We start from the raw sequence: 15,157 nt of genomic DNA on the forward strand, positions 1-15,157 counted from the left end.
AATTAGAACGCTCGCCGTGAACAATAGCGTGACGTCAAGGTTATCGCAGTATATAACCAGGAGAGGTATCGGCACTAAAAACAGCTGCGTCGTCTATGGGGCGCACACGCATAGTCCGTACACCCGAAGAACAACATGCGTACGAGGAGCGCCGGAGGAAACAGCAACGAGAACGTGAATGGCGGTGGTGCGAAACGACCACCGACGAAGAACGTTCCCGCGATGCTGAACGAAATGACAATCGTTCCACCCTGTGAAGATGGAATGGCAGCGAACGCACTTTGCTTTCCGTTTGAGAGCTTTGAGTGTCGTCAGCTTTCGCTGCCATTCCACCTTCACAGAGTGGAATGGTTGTCAATCTTTTACCCCAACTCTCGTTTATGCATTGAAGCACGAAAGTAAATGGAACACCCATGTGTTTCGTCTCACAATTTGGTACATAATATGCCGAAACTAATTCCATCCTACAGGCTCATATCAATTGGATACGTCTGGCATACTCACCGGCTACAATATGTAAATTATAATACGGGACGCAATGTAATAAAAAACGTAATCTTGCGAATTTTGACTATTTAGTTCAATAAGTGTCTCCACTTCTCGTGCTAGCAATGTCCGACTCGTCGTATAATCCAGCACAAGGACAAGACTTATGCTATCTGCTTTAGGCAATTTTTAAAAATTCAGGCAAACTTTAAGATCACCACCCCGGTGTATAGTCCAACTGATGAACGCTGTGACCAATACATCTCAAGCATGGAACTCCCAATTTCGCGCCTCCAATTTTTTACAAACGGAAGTAAATTTAATTCATTAGATGATCGTGTTGTTGGCGTGCCACAAAGGCCTCGCTCCGACATACAAACCCTCAGGTGAAGTCCGCGCAACGGCAGTGTCCGGGCAAACCGAAAGTGGTAGGCTGGATGCCAAGGAGCTGTAATACAGGAAGAAAAATCTGAAGCGATTATCTGGCCGGTGCAGTGCCCAGCGATTTAAACGCATGCAGGGCGGCCGGCACTTTTTGCTCCACCGACGGGCACTCGGGACACCCAATTGGTACACTGTAGTACACGATAAACGCCAAGAGCTCCGTGACGCATTGTGAAGGCATTTGGTCAGCTCCGAGTGATCACCTAGCGCTTACCAGTGGTGCAATAAGCGCCAGCCGTCAAGCGCGCCGATTATTGATTGAATCGCCGATTGAATCACTGAGTTAACTAGCACAGAGTTAACACAAACGTTGAGCTAATGCACACGTTTAAAAAATCGGCTCCTATCCACTCTGTGAAGGAGGTGGTTGGCCAGAGAAGGTGTGGTATCACCTGATCACATAGACCAAACGTGATGTAGCCTTGAACTGAGTACTGCCGAGCCTCAGCACGACGCCGTTATGCGCATTGACGTTGCTGTTCCTTTCGTCGCCCATCATATTCGCGCGGCTGCTCTTCAGACGTCCTAATTGTGCGCGGCTTGCTTTGGGCAGGAACCGCTGCGCCCGGCCTAGCCTGAACACGATGCCGTTGAAGGTATGGACGCTGCAGTTCCCGTCGCCGCACATTCACGTTGCTCTTCCGGAGCCCTAACTATGCGTGGCCTTTCTCATAGTGCTATCAGAACACAAGTGAAAACAGATCGCTTGCTAGGCGGGTTCTTCTTTCGCATATGGAAGTGTAGTTAAGTCACTCCCTGCTTCGCGCGCTACAGCTGCCGCTTCCCGGCAACTGCAGCTTATGCAGCCGTAATCTTCACCTGGAAACGCTTGCGGCGGACACTGTGCGTGAAACAAGCCTTCTGTTTTTTTTTTCCCGCACACCAGCGCCACCGCTGCCGCGGATGGATGAATGGATGGATGCTATGAGCGTCGCCTTTGGAACGGATCCGTGGGTTGCGCCACCAAGCTGTTTCTATATTCGCTAATGGCCTACCTATGTTCTAAAAATAGAAAAGGAAAAGACAAAACACGAAGAATTCCCATCACCGAACTTTCTGAACCCCTATTGGGAACTATTCTTTTTTTTTGTACGCGTCCGTTGTTTCTCATTTGCCTCGTTATTTTCCACCAATCTTGCAATCGCCTCTTACTAATCTCTACTGCGGATATGCTTACTTTCCCGCTGGGTAGATATCTTCACATTCTAATAAAACATGTTTCATCATTTCCGTAGCTCTACCGCAGCAAGCACAGCTGCTGCTTCTTTGTTGTACCTCGCTTTATAAGTATGCATTCTAAGGCATTCTGATCGCGCTTCGGAAAGTGAAGAGCTTCCCTTTGAGTTATAATTTGATGCGCGGACGCGCGGAGGCGAGAGCCATCTGGTTGTACTCCAAGGAACCCAGCGGCGCAGGCGACGTGCGCCTCCCGCTGTGATTGGTTGAGTTTTAGGCTGCGGAGGCAAAGAAGTCTCGGGATTATAGCCATAAACAGCTCCGCTGTAAAAATTCAAGGGGATGATTATGAGGCACGTGGTAGTGGGGCACTCCGGATTAATTTTGACCGCCTGCGTTACTTTAGCGTGAGCCCAATGAACAGTACACCAGCGTTTTTGCGCTTAGACCTTATTGAACTGCGCCTGCCGCGGCCGGGATTCCATCTCACGCCCTCTGCCTTAGCAGCTAGGGCTACTCCAAAGCCACACAATACGCCACCACGGCGGGCACGCACGTTACATTTGAAGGGCATTCAAATCACGTGCAAGGCGGCCGCATTTCGAAGGGGTCGAAATGCGAAAACTTCCGTGTACCTTGCACGCTGAAAAACCCCAGGCGGCCAGAATTATTCCGGAGTCCCTCACTACGGGGTGTGTCGTAATAAGATCATAGTTTCACGTAAAACCCCAGAATTGTTTCATTTTTATTTTTAAGGACATATACCACTGAGTACTTAACCTGTCAATGGGTGAAGACAACGAAATAGAATCCTGGAGTGATATTTCAGGACTTACATATCCGTGATAAACTACAAGTACTAAGGAAAAAGATGCGTAGACCAGTGAAACAGGGAGGTCACTGTTATGTACAAGTATAAATTTGGTGTTCTGGTTGACACAAGACATGCACTGAAGCTCTACAGGGATTGAGACATAAGATGCTTTTAGGCACTCAAGGACTGACACATCGAGTTAGCCACATTCGCAGTTCAATGCTAATTCAAATTCGTCACATCCATAAAGCATACCGTTCTTTTATGAAGAACGTGCTGCTTTGTTTCGATTGCTTCTCCATCTGACCAATCATACACACGAGCACTCATATAAGTTGCACGAAGAATTTCTATTTGTGTACACGTAAAACAATTGCCGACAGCTATGAAGGGCAACACTGGAATCCAGTATACCAAGAGAACAGGCCGGCTTCAGGAAGGGATCTGCAATGGATCACATCCATATCATCAATCAGGTAATCGAGAAATCCGCAGAGTACAATCAGCCTCTCTATATAGCGTTCACAGAATACGAAAAGGAATTTTATTCAGTAGAGATACTAGCAGTCATAGAGACATTACGTAATCAAGGAGTACATGACGCTTACGTAAATATCTTGGACGATATCTACACAGATTCCACAGATACCTTAAGTCTCCACAAGAAAAGTAGAAATATATCTATAAAGAAAGGGCTCAGACAAGGAGACACAATCTATCCAATGCTATTCACTGCATGCTTGGAAGACGTATTCAAGCTATTAAACTGGGAAGTCTTAGGAGTGAGGATCAACGGTGAATATCTCAGCAACCTTCGGTTTGCACATGACATTGTGCTGCTCAGTAACACTGGGTATGAATTACAACAAATGATTGAGGACTTTAACAGAGAGAGTGCAAGAGTGGAGTTGAAGACTAATATTCAGAAGACAAAGATAACGCTCAATAACCAGGCAAGTGAACAAGAGTCTGTGAATTAGTACGTTTACCTAGGTCAATTACTTGCAGGGGACTCTGGTCATGAAAAGGGAATTTACATAAGAATAAACAAGGGTTGAAGCGCATACGGCACACTTCGTAAGATCCTGACTAGTAGCTTACCATTATCATTGAAAAGAAAGGTGTGCAATCAGTGCATTCTTCCGGTGGTAACATATGGAGGCAGAAACATGGGGACTGACAAAGAAGCTTGAGCACAATGTCTTCGCAAAGAGCGATAGAACGAAGAATGTTATGGGTAACGTTAAGAGACAGGAAGAGAGGGGTGTGGACCCGAGATCAGACAGGCATAGCCGATATTCTAATTGACATTAAGAGAAGAAAGTGGAGCTGAGCAGGTCATGTAATGGCGTAAGTCAGATAACCGGTGGTCTGTTAACGTTACAGAATGGGCGCCAAGAGAACGGCAGAAGACTAGGTAGGGTGATGAACTTAAGAAATTCGCAGGCGCTAGTTGGAATTGGTTGGCGCAGGACAGGGTTAATTCGAGATCGCAGGGAGAGGTCTTCGTCCTGCAGTGGACATAAAATAGGGTGATGATGATGATGATGAAGCGGTGGTCATGTCTGTTCATGAAGCGGTGGTTATGTCTTAACTATTCCTCCGGATTGACCGCACGCGCTTGGCATTGATGTCAAAGAGCCTGTAGCCGATGACTCGGCTTTACACGAGTTACAGGTAGTCATCTGGTGCGGTTATAACATATAGGGTGTTAATATTCAAGTTTTATGGAATTTTTAAATATCGCCTGTTGCAGGTGCCGTAGTTGCAGTCCTTGAGCTGGATTGTTTTGAAAGGTGGACATGGACGAAAAATTAAAACACATATTCAACTGATTAGCAAAAATACCCTTATTAAGTTCCTAATCAATTACCTTACAGCACATATTGCAACTTACGAATTGTAACCTATGAGATTGTCAGGCGCATTCATTTGTAATGAATATCCAGAATGACACCAATTTGGAGATATGCGTTATCGAGCTCGCCGTAAAAATGCACTGTTGGTCCACTTACGTTCTACAGTCAAGCTGTATATGGCTAGGATCCCGAGATTTCTTTGTGCCGTAACGTCGACAGAAAAACTGTCATCATCTATGGCCCATACCCCCAAATGCAATGGTTCATACCCCCGCAAAGCAGAGGCTACACACACTCAGCAAAGTGAAGCGAACAGGGCGTACATTCTTTGGAATCACGTACGTGATTGAACAGCATACGTTTCAATAAAGAACAAGCTTAAAAAGAACATCCGGACAACATAATTATAAGGCGTTCCTGTGTTTACATGCAGTGCGAAGCACGTAGCGTTCCCCGCATACGCTTTCCGGTGAAGGTTACCGCTGCGCAAGCTGCCGCGGCGACGGCAGCTTGACTGTTGCATACGAAGCAGGGCGTGACGTAACCACACTTTCGTACGTAAAAGAAGAACCCGCCTAGGAAGTGATTTCTGTTATGACAGTGGTACGGGAAGACTACGTATAGCGAGGACTCTTTCATATGAGGCGCGGCGAATTTATCTTCACTCTTGTTCCACTCTTTGTAGGTACACGAAGTAGCGGCTCAAGCCAAGTAGCGGGCTGTCGAAACATCTTAGGCTAACAATTAGGTAAAGTGCATGTGATTGTCCCCACGAGAATACTTTCAACCTACGTCGCAAAAGGTACTCGACGTAGGTGTCGTTTAAAGCTTCTCGATTTCCAACCTTCTTCAAAGCGTGGATCGGATACCATTTTTAACAAAACGCTCTCTTATGCATCGAAATAAAAAAGTAACTGGAACGCCAATGTATTTCGTCTTACATATTGGAAAACAACTCGAAATTGGTGTGATCCTGGAAATTCATTTCGAGGGGATGCGTCTTGCAAACTCACGGGCTACACTTTGTAAATTGCAATATGTGCCGTAAGGTAACTGATCAGGATGTTAATTACTCAATTTTCGCTAATTAGTTGAATATGTGTTTCGATTTCTCCTGCTAGTGATATCCGCCGCTTCGAATAATCCAGCTCAACGACGAGAATTACGCTACCTGCCACAGGCGATTCCTCAGAAATGTATAAAACTTAAAAATGAACCCCCTGCATGCTACAGCTGTGAGTACTATTGCTCCAGGCGCGCCTTGGAGTTCCCATTTTCAGCGTATATATACCGCAACAGTAACGATAGGCAATCATTTTTCTGCGCTTTTCTATTTCTGTCTTGAGCTCCGAGAGATCACTAGTCGTTCCGACGGTCCGAGCCGAGGGTCCAGCGGCCCTTCCTATCTCGCTTCCTGTCTTGCCTGAGTTACGACTCGGCTCACCGGAAAGATCAAGCTGGGGGAGGCGCACTGTCAGATCGCCTCGATAAGCTATGGGGGCAGCGAAGACGGAAAAAGAAAAGAAAGAAACTGTGGCAGAAATAAAAGGGTTGCAAGTGCGATTCTCGTTCCTTGTTTTATTTGCGCTCATTTGAAATTCTTGCGGGATTCGCGCGCGCGCTTCTCCATCTGACATTGTGAAACACTTTTAGAGAGACGCCTCCACAGTATTCCAGCGGACAACGTTTCGTTCGACGCAGGGGCTCCCGTTTATCTCTCAGAAGAAAAAAAAAGAAAATCTCCGGAAGCGCCGCGTGTGCGCAAAATGTGCAACGCGTCTCCCTTAATGTACTGCTGGGCGAAGGCTGCAATAGCGGGGCAGAGCAAAGCCAGCAAGCGAGCAAGCGAGTGAGTGAGTGAGTGAATGAGTGAGAGATTGAATGAGGGAGAGTGAGCGGGTGGTTGAGAGAGTGAGTCGCGGTCTCTGACCTGTCGACCAACCCGAACAATCGGCATTGTGAGTTAGCAAGCGAGGGCGCAAGCAAAGACAGCAAGCGAGCGAGCGATTGAGTGAGTGAGTGAGTGAGTGAGTGAGTGAGTGAGTGAGTGAGTGAGTGAGTGAGTGAGTGAGTGAGTGAGTGAGTGAGTGAGTGAGTGAGTGAGTGAGTGAATGAGTGAGAGTGAGTGAGCAGATGGTTGAGAGAGTGAGTGAGCGAGTGAGTCGCGGTCTGCCAGCCTGTCCACCAACCCGAACAACCGACATTGTTAGCAAGCGACGACGCAAGCAAAAAAAAAAAAAAAAGAGAGCAAGCGAGCAAGCAAGCCAACAAAGAAAGAAGGAAAACCATACGATCGCCGTTAATGGTGGTATCGTATTTATAGTATACCTTTAAGTCACGTCAAATATTATACCGCGTTTCATTCGCAGAAGTTAAAAAAATAAAACATAAATCAAATGAATGAAGTGAACTGCCTACTGCTAAGTACGCGTGCTGAACGTTGGACTGCAGCAAGGCTTCGTTTCAGGGCTCTGTGACAGGCGCTCTCGCTCGTAATGAACGCGCTTGACCCTGGCCTGAAGCGAAATTCCATACTCGCATGCCGTTCCCCAAGACAGAACGCTTTATGGGATTTGGGAGCGCGCGCTGCGGGCTTTATTTTCGCCTTCATATTTGCACCCATTAAGAACTTTACAACAGCCCGACGTAGATACCTCTGTGAAGAAAAATTTGCAAAGCTTCCATTTTCGTCTTTAGCTTAAGCGAAGTCGAAATATAGAAAAAGCGCCCTTTGGGACGCTTTAATACACGATATGGATCTAGGCATCTGAATTTACAGAACATAAAAAAAAAACATGGTAGGAAAGGAACAAAATGAGCTCGTCACGCCTTATGCAGCTGTATTCCCTACTTTCTTTTTCAATCTATGGCACATTGAAACATCTCATAACTGAAGACGTTGATAAAGGGACCAGAAAAGGGAGTCTTTTCTAAGCTTTCTTTTAAATCACGGTTCATTGGTTCTTTTTATTCTTATTTACTGCTTCGGAATCTTTATAAGGAGAAAGAGTGGAAACGAAAAAAAGAAAAGAAAAAAACGGGTTTCTATATTCCGGTGCTTTAAATGCACATATCTCCTTCTCTTTCTTTAGCGTCGTAGGAACTGCTGCCTGTCTGTCCTTTTTTTTTTTGTACATGCGGCGAGGAAACTCCTGATGGCAAAAATGGCGACAAAGGTTGACAGAAAACAAAAGCGGGGAAGTCTAGAGGACGGTCTCTTTCAAATAGGCACACACACACACACACACACACACACACACACACACACACACACACACACACACACACACACACACACACACACACTCTCTCTCTCTCTCTCTCTCTCTCTCCATAAGGTATATATCACAATGGTTTGATCTCGCGCGGAACTCATCGCCTTCCCGATCGCCGAATTCGTGAATAAAACGCGGACACGACAGCAAGCCGTATCATTCAGAGAGAGAAAACAGAAATAGGCGATTCCATTTTCTTTCCACGCGCGCCGCCGAGGCCGGGATCTCGGTGGCGGTGCCGGTTCCCTTTGCTTTCACGGCGCACTGTGCGAGATAGTCCGGCTCGTTGGCTCCGGCTACAAGGATGGCGAAGCAGGCATGCAGTGCGTTTCCCGCGTGCCGTCTTCTCTCGAACATAAGCTGCTCCTAGAATCTAAGGGCAACTTTTCTTCTTTTTTTTTGAGTAAGCAGCTCAGTGCACGCGTATTAGAAGTCTCTTCTTTCTTTAAAGCTTTTTATTCGAAACTCTGCTATATACTTTTGAGCACGTGGTGGCCGGTGAGTAATCACTTTGACGGTGTCAAAGCGTAAACCGCTCGTGTTGTCATAAAAGTGAACGAGAAAAGAAAAATATCCCGCGTGTACCAAGCTTTGCGGGCCCGCTAAAGAAAAACCGCAGGTAATCAAAATTAGTTTGCAATCCTTCACTATGGTGTCAGTGGTGTCGCTGTTTTCCTTTAAGAGTTTTAAACCGAATGATTGAGTCAATCAAATAAAAGTTCTCACTCACTCGCTCATTCCCTCACTTACATTATTGCTTCATTATTCTGCCAGTCAATCAGTCTGACAATTCACCGATCACAAGAGCCATACAAACCTGACATTATGACATTAAACAACGTAATTAAACAGACCTCCCAACGCAATTTAAGGAGGTAAAGCCGGTTCTTTGATACGATCTGATAACGAAACCGTTAGGGACAGTAGCTCCAGCGATAGACTCCCGCGGCTGACTAAGAGGTACCACGTGTAGTAACAGAGTGACTGAGTATCCACAAGTATGTTAATGGCAAGCGTTCCTTAGCCTATTCGACCGCTACTTTGCTGGAGCTCGAAATAACGACAAACTATATTGTATTTTTTTTTACGCGTAATAAAATGAAAATTGTTAAGAAAAAAATACGTCACCTGCCATTCGAATCTGAGCATCCGCCTCCAGTATCGGTCATTACTTACGTAAAAAGAAATAAAAGGGGCTGGGGTGGGGTCGGCCTTGTATTCGGGAAAACACGGTATCTCGATCGCGGCCGAACAAAGGAAGGCCCTACGGCGTAGCGACGCGGCGAGAAGATAAGCTTCATCACCAAATGGCTGCGCATATATCGAGCGACACGGCCGATGGGGGACCGTGCACTACGTGAATTATTGATTCATTTCTTTCTCATTTCCCTTTACGTCGTTGCCCAAGATTTTCTAGTGTTCGTTTAAGGTGCAGGGGGTAATACTTTGTAAAATAGGTGGATCGCGTATTAAGGTGAGCCAGCGGAGCCGCTAAATCGAGCGAAGCGATGAATGCGGGCGTCAGTGCGATTGGTTGTTTTCACCTAGAATAGCAGCGATAGCTTTTGTGGTCTTAGCTGCATAATCGGTATACCGAACAGACGATCATTCAATCTACGGAGAAGGACCGCAATGTAACGAAGCGGCAGAGTGACGTGATAATAGTGGTGGATATACAACGATAGGCTACATCTCCATGCGATGGATTTCAGAGAGCGCATCTGAAGTACCGGCGACTATGCGTAGTGCGCGCACACTGAGATAATTTGGAGAGGAGAAAGATAACGCCCAGTTGTGAACCAGACCCCCGTGCGGTTCACTACCCTATACGAAGGGAAGGAGGTCAAGAGATGAAAACGAAAGAAAGAAAGAAAGAAAGAAAGAAAGAAAGAAAGAAAGAAAGAAAGAAAGAAAGTGAAAAAAAGAAGTATGCAGATTCCACACACTTTGAGAATCGGTGTTATGCGAAGCATTCTGCAGGTACCTGATTATCCAGCATTGTTTTGGGGTTCAGTAAAGCGTTATTAGGTGTCATGCATGTGAGGTCACGCATGTCATATACCATATATGTCATGTCATGCATATAGCATTATGTGTATCCAGTTAAAGGAATGACCACGACGGCAACGACCACGAGCACATATACGTAGTGGCCTAAATTTCCTGCCATGCCAAGTCATTCATGCCATGCCGTGCATGCATGCCACATATCATATCATGACATCCGTGTTAAGACATGAATGACTTCATTTTAACGCACGAAACAATAAAAGTAAATGTGATTGCACGGAAGGCTGTTAATAATTAGGCTGTTAAAAGGACACCCTTGGTTTGGAAGCGGTAAATATTGAACGCACCCACCGCTTAGGCAGGGCTAGATGGAAAAAAGGCAAGGCCTGTTATATTTAAGCTCGTAAATTCGCGACAAAGGAACAGATATTTGAAAGAGAGGTTATGAACTGAAGAATACGGGACTGGTCTATGAGGAATTATTTTTCAGAAAAAGTGCGAGAAATACCAAAGAAGCTTTCGGATAGCGCGAAAGAACACTGTGAAAAATACGAGAAAGTGTCCCTCACGTTCGATATATAGTACATCAGCAATGGGCCATACTCCTGTTGTGACAAAAAAAACAAACGATAAAATGCCATTGCTGTAAACAACGACGAAGGGATAAGCCAGCCAGTGACTCGCAGCAACGCCCATTATAAAAGGCCACGGCGGCCGCATTTCGATGGGGGCGAAATGCGAAAACACCTGTGTACTTAGATTTAGGTGCACGTTAAAGAGCCCCAGGTGCTCCAAATTTCCTGAGTCCCCCACTACGGCGTGCTTCATAACCAGATCATGGTTTGGGAACGTGAAACCCCCCAATTTAATTTTTTGATGATTATAAACGCCAGGAATATGCTGAACAAAGTTGACACATTCGAAGATTCAGTTGATCGCGATCCTAACATAGTTAGCGTCACTGAAACACGGCTCTCATCGGCAATCTATAACCAGGAAATCGCACTGTCAAACTTTACTCAGTCATTAGAAAAGACCGATCAAGTCGAGGCGGGGGAGTGGCCCTAGCAATTAAAGAAGAATGCATTCATTTTGTGTTCCTGCCAAGGGTTGAGGATGCCGAAGCCGTATTTTGCAAGATTCTGTGCAGTGGAAAGCCAATTACCAGCGCATGTGTCTACCGGAGTCCATCCGCAGGCCAAGAGTTCACAGAGGCCCTTCGGCAATTCATGCAAGGACACGCCCGTAACTCATTGATCCATCCTCACGGGAGGATTTAGCCTTTTAGACTTTAACCAGCCCAGCATGCATCACATGTCATTTGCCTCGAATGCGGAACTTGACCCCGCGCTTCACTTCAACCCTCAACAAACAGGTCGCGTTAGAACAGCAGCTTGGGCTTGTTAGTTTTCCATCCTGGTGTTAACAGCGCAAAACGTTGACGGGGAACGAGACGAGAAGACGACACCACAAGCGAAACCGCAAGCGAAGCGCTTGTGGTTTCGCGAGGTTCCGCAGCAGATATTCTAGGCTTGACATTTCTTAGCACTTATTTTTCTGCAAGTCGCAGCCAGGTTCCCATTAGTGAGGTTACATCAGATGACCAAATACCCCTACGTCTGTTACCATTACGTAGCACCCGCAGCAAAAGTGCCTAACTTTGCAAGGGCTGACACGCGGTAGCATATGGACCTATCATTCGTACACGAGTAACAGTGGTTTTCTTAAATGGCTTTAGAAGCGTGTACAACTTTTAACATGCTATGTCTCTGTTTTAAAATCACTTTTCTTCATTGCACGATTAACTTCATCCCTCTGAAGTGTAAAAGACCCCGGCCAGATAGCCCATGGATGACTCGAGAAGTCCACAATGCAAAACGACGAGTGTAATGACTACGCCGTACAATTAAAACAGCGCTAGTGACCCAACCGAAAATTCGAAACTAGTTATCGCTGTTGCAGACTTCAAAATAAACGACAAATGAAACAACAATACTTCGAGGTTACCCTCCCGGACTTCCTTACCAGTAATCCGCAAAGATTCTGGAGATATTTCCGCGTGAGCACGTCTTTAGCGTTCACGCCCTCGCAAGAAGGAAACAACCCTAGAGCAAACCACACTCAATATCTAAACAATGGCAAACAAACGCCCCTCGGAACGGCTACTAATGCGATTATTGGTGTCTTAGACATCACCGACGCCGGAATTCCTAACTTCCTCCTGAAACTACATCCCAAAAGGCTAAATGCACTGATGACATTCCTAACATTTCCCTTAAAAGATATGCGGAATTGTGCAGCAAGTACCTCGGCCCGATCGTTTGCAAGTCACTTTTCACTTACGAACTACCAGATGATTGGAAAGCCGCAAAGTAACTCCAATCCACAAAGCGGGAGACACTGACACGCCGTTTAATTTCAGGCCAATGTCATTAACACGCACATCTTGTAAGCCGCACGAGCGTATAATTCTGAAACATATAACTGATTTCCTGGAGACAATAAACTACGTATCACCTAATCAACACAGTTTTCGTAGCAGTTTGCCAACCATTACTCAGCTCACTGAAGTATAGAAGGACTGAAGTATAGAACAAGTAGTTCACGACACTGCGCGTGCTATCAATGACCACAGTCAAATCGGTATGATATTACTTGATCTTTAGGTAATTAACGAGAAGAAACGGAACCAATGGGACCCATTCTTATTAATCATATCATAAGCCAACAGACACACCAAGGACAACATAGGGAAAGTTGATTGTAGTTACCAATTGAATTAAATAAATGATAAAGTAATGGAAATGAAAGTGGACGAAAAAGAACAAGTGGTCGCAAGTGGGATACGAACCCACGTTTTCATAATGCGCGTGCGTTGCTCTTAACAACTGAGCTACCGCGGCGGCGTTTTCCCATCCCCTTTCTGGAGAGAGAGGGACAGAGAAAAGGGGAAAGGCAGGGAGGTGAACTAGAGGGGAAGATCCGGTTTTCTACCCTACGCTGGGGAGAGAGGGGAGGGGGAGGTAAAGTGATAACAAAGTAGAGATAAAGAAAGAAAGGAGCGTAGAGATACAATCGCAGTCTGTAACTGTCGCCGCATACTGTCACCGCACAACACTGTACTAGTCGCACATTTACGTTTTACTACTAGAACTAACCTTGGCAGTGCTAGCCAGCGCCGCCCCTCACAAACCTTCGCGGCGGATGTGGAACATCCTTTCTGCCGCAGGAGTCACGAGTGCGTGATCTATTTGGGTGAAGGCAGCTGGTCAATATACATGCTACCTGAAGGCATCAATGTTGCCGGATTCAGGACCCTCGTAATGTAATGAACGAGAAGAAAGGGTACCAAGGAGCTCGATTGTATTAATCATTTCATATGAAGCCAACAGGCACACGAAGAACAAAATAGGGGAAATTAATTGCAATGATTATTTGAAATAAATAAATGACAGATTAATGAAAATGAAAGTGGATGAAAAAACAACTGGCCGCAGGTAGGATACGCGGAAACGTGGTTTCGTATCCCGGCTGCAGCCAGTTGTTTCTTAATCCACTTTGATTTCAATTACGTAATTACCTAATTATGCATTTCAATTTTTTGTGCGAGTGATGTGCACCTCTTCGAGTAGACCAGCTGATTAACTAGAATTGTGCCATCTGCCACAGACAACCATTACAAAATTTGAAAGTGTTATTCCTATGTGATAAAACACCGTTGTGCAACGCTATACAGTGTAACGACCAATAAGGGAGCCTTAGACTGTACCCAATAAATTGTCGTTGTCATGCCGCTACTGTAGTCATTGCCATCGTTATCGCAGTCATCGTCATTGCCGCCGTGCAGCCGTCGCCCTCACCCTGACTTATTCACGAACAAATGCATAAGCTGCAGCCGTAAAATGTCGATTTGTTCTTCCCGTTGCGTTTCATTGAAAGGAGCAAAAACGATTATATCTATAAATTTCTCTCTTTTAGTAGTATCGAACTATAGGAAGACTGCACACCGAAAGATCCGGCTATCTCGAAAGCTCACTTCACAAAAAAAAAAAGAGAGAGGGGAATGAAATTACAATATCTCTAGAAAAGAATTCTCTAACTAATTAGGTTGCTAATAAACTAAGCCTATGGATCGCGGAGAAAAGACATAGAAAAGCGACAAAAATATAAGAGTACAATAACAACGCAATCATGCACTAGTCTTTCGAACATAATGAAAACTAAAATACACATGAACTATTCACGGTGTACTGACCAAGTCATGAACAGTCCTCGAAAAAAATCGTCATGGCTTGAGATCTAACCAGTGGCGTAACTCTCTCTCTCTCTCTCTCTCTCTCTCTCTCTCTCTCTATATATATATATATATATATATATATATATATATATATATATATATATATATATATATATATATATATATATATATAAGGTTCTGGAGGTCCGGTGCATAGGTAGTTGAATAAACGACGGGGCACACTTACGAAAATTGCATGTTTAATGGTTTAACGTTTCGGACATAGCACGGCCTTCGCGAGAAGCATTCAATTTTATTCTGACGCAGACCGTGCTAACGCCGAAACGTTAAACCATAAAACACGCAATTTTCGTAAGTGGGCCCGGGCCCTTCGTTTCTTCAATAAAATATATATATATATATATATATATATATATATATATATATATATATATATATATATATATATCTTGTTACGAGCCACCTTCTTGAACTAACGAAGAAGGCGACGATGGCCGGGACGTTTCGCGTGTCCAGCCATCTTGGCCGTTCCTGTAAATAGTCTATCTTTATAGATCGTGCTTCGCTTTCCTTTATTTGACGACCCGTCACACGTTGGTGGAGCTTTGAGGGGTACTCTCGCCACACGACGGAGCTTCGAATCGCTTGGCGCTGCGGCGCGACCACCATGGCGCACAAGCCGGAACCTGCTTCTGCGCTGCGGACAACGATTGCTTTAGCCCACCCTTGAGGCCCTGGATCGTTCTATGGGACCGATGACACCGACGTCGAGGAGTGGCTGCCACAATACGAACGGGTGAGCGATCGCAATCAATGGGACCTGACGGTCATGCTG

At 45.3% G+C, this 15,157-nt stretch overlaps 1 long non-coding RNA gene across 3 annotated transcripts in view; it reads right to left on the reverse strand.

Annotated features, from left to right (window-relative positions):
• Window positions 1-562: 562 nt before the first annotated feature.
• Window positions 563-15,157, reverse strand: part of LOC126517627 (uncharacterized) — an 85,361-nt gene continuing 70,766 nt past the window's right edge. For all 3 annotated transcript variants that reach the window (XR_011890914.1, XR_011890913.1, XR_011890915.1), the window contains exon 5: window positions 563-934. This is a non-coding gene — a long non-coding RNA (uncharacterized lncRNA). The remainder of the gene's footprint in view (window positions 935-15,157) is intronic.

This window comes from Dermacentor andersoni, chromosome 11 (genome assembly GCF_023375885.2).
Source record: "Dermacentor andersoni chromosome 11, qqDerAnde1_hic_scaffold, whole genome shotgun sequence".
NCBI lineage: Eukaryota > Metazoa > Arthropoda > Arachnida > Ixodida > Ixodidae > Dermacentor > Dermacentor andersoni.